Source organism: Bidens hawaiensis, unplaced genomic scaffold (genome assembly GCF_021521415.1).
Source record: "Bidens hawaiensis isolate Kalapana, Puna unplaced genomic scaffold, B.hawaiensis_p1.1 tig00003241_1, whole genome shotgun sequence".
Taxonomy (NCBI): domain Eukaryota; kingdom Viridiplantae; phylum Streptophyta; class Magnoliopsida; order Asterales; family Asteraceae; genus Bidens; species Bidens hawaiensis.
The window spans coordinates 171,837-179,818 of NW_027491177.1; the positions used below are offsets into that span (position 1 = coordinate 171,837).

Genomic DNA, 7,982 nt, shown 5'->3' on the forward strand with positions numbered 1-7,982 from the left:
TATTTACGTGTAATAAAATCAAAACACTCTTTTAAAGATCGACATATAATAATTAGAAGACCTGGTTTTACAACGTATTATGGGACCAGTTATATATAATGAAAAGCGATATATATTTAGATGAGTTTAATGATGCCTACCACACAATGTTGGGATTTAACGAGCGACGACATGTGCAGGAAGAATTGAAGTGGGATCCGGTGCATCATCCTCTGCTCAGAATCTTTACACACGTGCTACCTTCGACCCTAATCATTAGACCATGTGTAATGGTGCGTTGTGGCTAGCGTTTTGGGTGAAAACGCAGGGGGTACACCGCCCCCGCCCCCTGCGTTATGTTGAAATTTTCTTTTGCGCGTTGTATCTAAAACGCGAGAATGGCACGAGAATCAAAAAAAGTAACCGTTGGTTTGGAGCCGTTGGAGTTTTTTAAAAAATAATAATAATAATTATATTTATATTATATAAACAAACCAAACTCATACTTTTTAAAACATTCCTTCCAATCTACCAATTTACACAAATATTTATATGTTTTACACTAATATTTCTACCATCATGTTTCCAAACAACAACCAAAATATTCTCGATTTCGGTCAATATGCCCGTCAAGCCAACCAAAATCCACAACCGAACCAATCTACCACCCCGACGCCAACCGTACCCGTCCCGCAAATGTATGACCCGCAAATGGCCGCGTACTTTGCACTTCTACAAAACTCTATGCCAAATGCGGTGCCTGGTTTCCAAAACCCATTGACAAACATTTTTGCGGGTTCGGGTTCCCAACCCGCCCGGAGACCCAACCCGAGGTCGAGTTCGTGCCGGAGACACAACCCGAGGGCGGTTCGAGCCAACACGGACGTTCGAAAAAACACGCAAAGAAGCCCGCCGGCGAACCTCGGGTTAAAAAGACAGTGATATCGTGGAGTATCGACGAGTGCGTACTATGTGCTCGTGCTTGGTGCCAAATATCGGAAGATGCCAAATGTGGTAGGTTTTTAAAATGCATATATTTTTTTTTAAATTTCTTATAACAAACATTAAACTTGTAATGTTTTTATTTTTTTTGCGAACTATCAGAAAATGGGGGTATTTTGGCACAAAATTATAGAGAGGTTTCACAACCTTGGCGGGGACTCGCGTCGAGAAAAAGATTTGTTACTGTCGAAATGGGGCGACATAAACACCAAATGCATGGCTTTTCATAGGTTTTCTCTCGGATGAATCGAACTAGGAGTAGCGGTGTCTCGGACGCGGAAGTCATGGATAACGCGTTGGTTGAGTTTCAACATAAGGTCGGCGGGACCTTCAACTACTTTGGCATTTGGAAAGACCTCTTAAGGTTTCACCCAAAATGGGGCTTGGTGTTGGATGCCGAAGCCGAAGGCGAAGGTGGTCCGCGTAAAAAAAGTCTAAAACATCATCTTCGGTTGATCCAGACACGCCCCGTTCCGACGCTCGAAACTTCAACTTAAGCGATAATGACCCCGTGAATACTACCGACATGCCTCGGCCGGGGGGTAGAAGAACCAAAGGAAAAGGAAAGGGGAAAGGGGCCGGTTCATCGTCGGCAACGGGTTCGAATCCCGAATTGGAAAGCCAATTCCAATTAATGAACTCTCGACTCCAAGATTTACACCAACTTGGAACCCAACGACTTCAAGTAAATTTGGACGTCGTCGACCTACTTCGAAGGAATGAGATAGACAAAGACATCGAGATTATATCAAACGAGCTATCCGAAGACGACCCGATAGTCCAATCTCTAAAAGCCAATCGACGAGCGAAAATTTTAGAAAAATATAAATGAGTTTTAGTTTTATTAGTATTATTTATGTTTTTTTATTTTAATTTAATGTATTTTTTTTTAATTTAGTTTAATGTAATTTTTATTTGGAAGTTTAATGTAATTTTTAATTTTATGTTAATTTATTTAAATAGATTATTATTTAAAAAAAACAAATAAAATTATAATGACTGGGCGCCATGTGGCGCATAACCCCTGGATGTGGAGAGTTATGACTACAACCTGTTTTTGTACAAAACCATAACTCTGACTGGGCGCCACGTGGCGCATAACCCCTGGATGTGAAGCTTTACGACTACACATGGTCTTACAGATGGTGGTGCTAACAAAGATTCTCTCCTTTTAGTTCTAAATTAGTAAATTCAGATCGATGTGATTTAAAGTTTAAACTTGCATCTAGCTTACAACACATTTTTTATTATTATTAAAGTTGAAATAGTTACTGTTGTAAATGTAGGTCTGAAAGGCTAAGTACTTACTACATGGTATGGTATCAAAACGACTTTATTTAACTCCATCTAATTACTCGGAGTCGATCAAAGGTATTCACAATTAGACGAACTCAATCAACTCCGACCGACTTAATTAAAAGGATAAAACATAATTTCTATGTTTACAATATTAAAGTATTAATACTTTTTTTCAAATTAATGATTATCATTTTTTTAAATATTTTAGTATTTAAACATATGCATCTTTTTTTATTTATATTAATAATATTCACGTATTTTATTATAATATTATTAAACTTATGATATTTGATATATACGTAATTTCTTAAAAATCAATTTCTTAATAAATTATCATATCCACAGTTAAAAAAGTAAATAAATAACGTATCATGTCTAAGTACTCCTGAGTCCTGAGTACTCTTGGCCTAGACGGAGTACTCACAAGTCACAACTTCACAGTCCAACCTGGAAACGCCTACGTTTTGCAACTGCAACCGCAACCATGGTTTATATAATTTTAATATTGATTAATTTAATAAACTCATTAAAAAATAGTGACTACACATCCATAGAATTTATTTTTGACAGAATTACAGAAATTGTTCTTTATGTTTACCCCAAATTTCATTGGTGGTCCTTTATATTTCAAATTGATGTTTATTATACATTACGTTTTAAAAAGTAACACCTTTTGTCCTTTAGGCCTAACCCAGTTAAAAAATCTCGTTAATTCTTGTCACGTGCTTCTCACGTGAGGGTATTTCCGTCATTTTTCAAAATCAGGAAAATCACTACCATGTGCAGTGGAATGGAGGGAAAATCATAACCGGAGTTGAAATGACGGAAATACCCCCACGTGAGAAGCACGTGACAAGACTTAACGAGATTTTTTAACTAGGATAGGCCTAAAGGACAAAAGGTGTTACTTTTTAAAACGTAAAGGATAATAAATATCAATTTGAAAGATAAAGGACCACCAGTGAAATTTGGGGTAAACATAAAGGACAATTTCTGTAATTCTGTCTTTATTTTTTTAAATAGCTCTACATCAAATATAAAATATTATTAATGTGTAAAAAAACAGACTGATTGATTAAAGTTATAGAATTATTTTCTTTTTCCATAAAGCTTCATCTTTATAAGAAACTAAAAGATGTGGCCTGTGGGCTCGAGTTTTTCTTTGCCGTTGGGATGGGACTAGCGGTCACACACGTGATTGCCTCTCACTCCAGCAGCTCTTAGTGGAGATCAAATTTAAGAATAAACATCCATCAATCAAATGTTTATGTTCCTCTCATCAACTTTATAGGTCCTAAAATTTCTTTCTTATTTATAAAAATTGTAATATATTTTTGCACTGTGAAATTTGCTTTCAACCTACAAGCAACAATACACATATTTACAAAACATCATATATAAATGTAACAGTGATTAAATAACTAAAACTTTCTTGACCTAAATGCAAAAACATTACCAATCTTATGATGTGTGTTCGTGATTTATCTCGAGTACTTGACCCAACATTCACTACCCTATACACAAGCTTTACCTATGCCCATGGTAGAACACCATTTGTTAGTATAATTGGTGTATAAGATCATAAGTACACTTATATTCAAGTTCCAATTTCAAAACATGACAAACCTAAAACTTGACCAACCCTATGCAAAACTACACTAGGGTTGCCTATGATGACCTTCATTCTGTGTAGTACGCAACGTACAAAAGGGGGCCTCTGACGTAGGCTAGCTGGCTACAACTCAAATTCCCATTTTTCATCTTTAAAATTTTACATTCGATCATGTGCTTCCCATACTTGATTCTAACCCTCGTAGTCACACGAAACAATCTATTTCACACATTGTTTAAGTTGTTAACTTATAACGCTCCCTTGGATTAACATAACGGTCAAAATGTTATCTATAACAGAAACTTGGAATTTACATTACCTCAACTATGACTCTAATGAGTCTTATGACAAGATACATCTTCCATATAAATCATTTGTTAGAGGAATTTCAATCATAGAACTCGACTACACATTTGACCTCGGGATTTATTATTAACTCTTACCGCTTAGTTTACTATAATAACACTTCATTAAAATAACTCTTTTCATAACGAGTTAACATGACACAAATACTTATCTACCATTGTTTACGACATGACCACATAGAAGTCATTTATCATGAGTATACTACTTTGAATTACCACAATACCACAAACGGGTCAAGATAACACTTAATCATTTATTTATCATTGATTACCACCTAACTACATGAAGGCCAACTACTACACATATAAATATTAGTACTTTGAATTGCCAAAATACCACAAATGGATCAAGATAACACATAATTATTGAACTACTCATATATCAACAAGTTATATTTGCATAATTATGTATTTGAGAATGAAGTTATAAGTTTACACATGCATTGGGCGTAACAATCACTTACCTTTGCACGTCGGACTTACTCAAACTTGAGTTGCACCGCCAACCCGTTGGCTTTCAAGCTTAGCATACCCAACAACTTGTAGTCAACGTAAAATCTTTCAGATCATATTGTTCTAGACCATTTTAATACCAAATCTTACACGAACGCTTAAAGTGACGTAATTCTATTTACTATTCAAATAATCAAATCCATATGCCATAACGTGAACCATTTCATTTACTTAAATGATCATTTATGGTTCATGTAAGAATTAGCATCAATTTATCCAATTTAAATGCATTTTCTCATCACGACATTTCATCAAAGTATCAAACACCTTGTGGTCTAAATACAACACAAAGTTTTATCTATTTGTCATACCAACTCATTCTAGTTACTTCCAACTTCATCAAAACAGAATCAATTCAACATATTCCACATAATATAGATGCTTTATATCCAATTTAGTTAAAAACCCTTTCAAGTTAGATTAATTTTCTCTAATTCGTCATCTTCTACACTTTGATCCGACTCATGCTCGACGTCGTTTATGAATAAATAATTTTAACATGATAGGAGATCTTTAACAACTTCATTCATCATATTTAAACCAATAAAACTAGTATATTAATCATACTTGTTACTAGAATAGAAAACCAATTCCATAAGGTCTCCACATTTATCAACAACAGAATTTTAGGTGTTTTTGCTACAATCAAATCATTGTATGAACTAAATTAACTCAAGACTGTGAACATTTTCAGTTTACCTTTCAATTAATTTCAAACTCATCACCAATTATATATGTTTACATTCCATGGCCTCAATGAGAAAACTTACTTCGTTTACATTCCATGGCCTCAATGGGAAAACTTACTTCAAGTTCTTGTTATAAGGATGCTAAATTGAGGTTACACACAATTGATCTCCATAATCAATTTCTTAAATTCGCAATCTTCCTTATCTTAACATTTCTCTTGTTTGTCAATCGTATCACAGATCTTACAATATTGGTTGGCGTTACAATCAAAACATGCAATATTGGTTGGTGTAAGGCTCATATATATTGTCCATGTATAATGTGGGATTGATCACTCATTCGCATAGGATGTTACAATTACATTGCGTGATTTAAATCATAAATAAAAAGTTTAAATGATGCTTATAGGATATTGTTAATTTAGTTTTAATACGTAAGAAATAAATGGTTGAAAAATATAAAATTTTACGAGATGCTATAAAAGAAGTGTTTTATATAAATTTAAACTTTATAGTTTTGTAAGATTCGGTACCAATAATTTGACACAAAAAGGGCACAGAATTATACGAGTAGTGCTATCTCAGCATCAGGCATCACATGTCTTATGTGGTCCTGGCTTTTTAGCTAGTGTATTCTCACGGCTCACTAAACTATGCATCGAACCTAACAGAATAAAAATATAAGCTAAGAAGCTTTTAATAATATATATATATATATATATATATATATATATATATATATATATATATATATATATATAAATTAATTAATAACCAAAGTTGTTAAAATCCAATTTTAAAAATACTTAAAACGAAACTGAAGAATTTAGTTTAAGAAATAAGCGCTGAAAATCTTTTACACAAAAACGTCTTACGTTTGAATGTATAATTTATTTAGCTATCCGACCAACCACCTGTGATGATATGTTGTACTTTGAGTGATACAACGTTTGGACATGGGTGCTGAAACACACGCCGTGGATCCACATGGGAGTCAGACAGTATATGCTTTCCGGCATTCAAACACGTGCTCGTAGCTTACACGGCAAGTCGTCAGTATACTACCTAGCTCCATCACCGTCGCTACAACTCCCAACTCCGGCATCTTCAATTTATGAACTAAATTATATTAATAATTTTATAGATAACAATTAACATAAATATGATGTTATAAATTGCACTCATCATATCGATTAGTAATTCACTAATAATCGCAATTTTTATTGATAAACAAGATCTTGAGTTGAAGAAATTGAAATTAGCATTCCACCTCTAATCTGAAGTTACAATTTATAAGTTTAACATGCCACATCTGATTTCAAACAACTACGCGTGTTTAATTATTCTCTAATCATCTTCATCGTCTTTATTTTTCTTGATTTACTTGAATCCACTCGAAACGACCTTCCAAAGGAATATCATTTACAATGTCGTAATTATACCTACAAATGATACCAGTCATATAATGATATTATTGTTACAGAAGCTAGCAAGTATATATATTAATAGGTTATTTAATTTACTCACTTGTTTTTAAAACGTTCGTTGAGATCTTTCTGAGCAGACGCAAAGAATTCTTCAAGTTCAGCTTCCGGCGGCGTCTTCTCTACCGGTAGAACTTTCCGGCGGGAACTGTACATCATTTTTGACTGTTTTCCCGCTGCAGTTGACTCCACTTCGCATGGTATGCTAAAAGAACAAAAAACAAAAGATATTAGAAGTTGAAACACATCCATAAAATAAGCAAATTAAACCCTCAATAATTGAAGATTAATTGAACGGTCATGCTATAGCTTCACCATCCCTCATCTAATTTCACGCCATCAAACTGCAGTTCACAAACACGGAACAACCATTTTGATAAAACAAAAAAGAAAGTTAAAAGTTTGGAATATATTGGTGGCCGTTTGAACAATATCTCGACAGTGTTCTCTGACCATCGAGGGTCAAACTTTGAAAATTATCTGGACGACTGTTTGAAATAGTGTTGATTAGATTACAGACTTTGTGTATGGAATACGCCCGAAAGGGCGAAAACTAACCTTTCGTTTCCATCTAAATTATTTATCGCAGTTGTTTAACTTTGATCAACACTCTCCTGCAAATTCAAAACCAAGCAAGTCATAAAATCTTAAAACAAATTAATAAAATTGTTGAAAAATATGTACTTAGGTATATACATTATCACACTACCTCCAAATCTGAAACTTTGATCAGCTTTTCAATTGATCCAGTACTAGAACAACAAGAACCCGTAACACCACCGGATCTAGTACTCACATCAGCATCACAATTACAACCGTTTCGTATCTCCTTCATGTTGGATTCAATGGTCGTTTCGGGTCAAGTCAACGTGACCGACCCGAATGTGACCCGGACTGAGTTACACCGGGGGTGACGAGATAATGGCCTACTTAAATGTTAATTAGGCCCGACACAATCAATTAGGTGGACTGGATATTGATTAAAGGCTTTGTTTGGTTATTTGGGCTCAAGCCCAAGTTGGTTTCATTGTTAAACCCT

General features: G+C 34.4%; 1 pseudogene across 1 annotated transcript; it reads right to left on the reverse strand.

The window, feature by feature from the left end:
- Positions 1-6,653: 6,653 nt before the first annotated feature.
- On the reverse strand, positions 6,654-7,778 carry LOC143622649 (cyclin-dependent kinase inhibitor 7-like; annotated as a pseudogene). The gene is made up of 4 exons (XR_013151758.1): positions 7,653-7,778; positions 7,502-7,557; positions 6,987-7,148; positions 6,654-6,901 (listed from the first exon to the last, which is right to left on the reverse strand). The product of XR_013151758.1 is annotated as a cyclin-dependent kinase inhibitor 7-like (transcript).
- Positions 7,779-7,982: the final 204 nt, after the last annotated feature.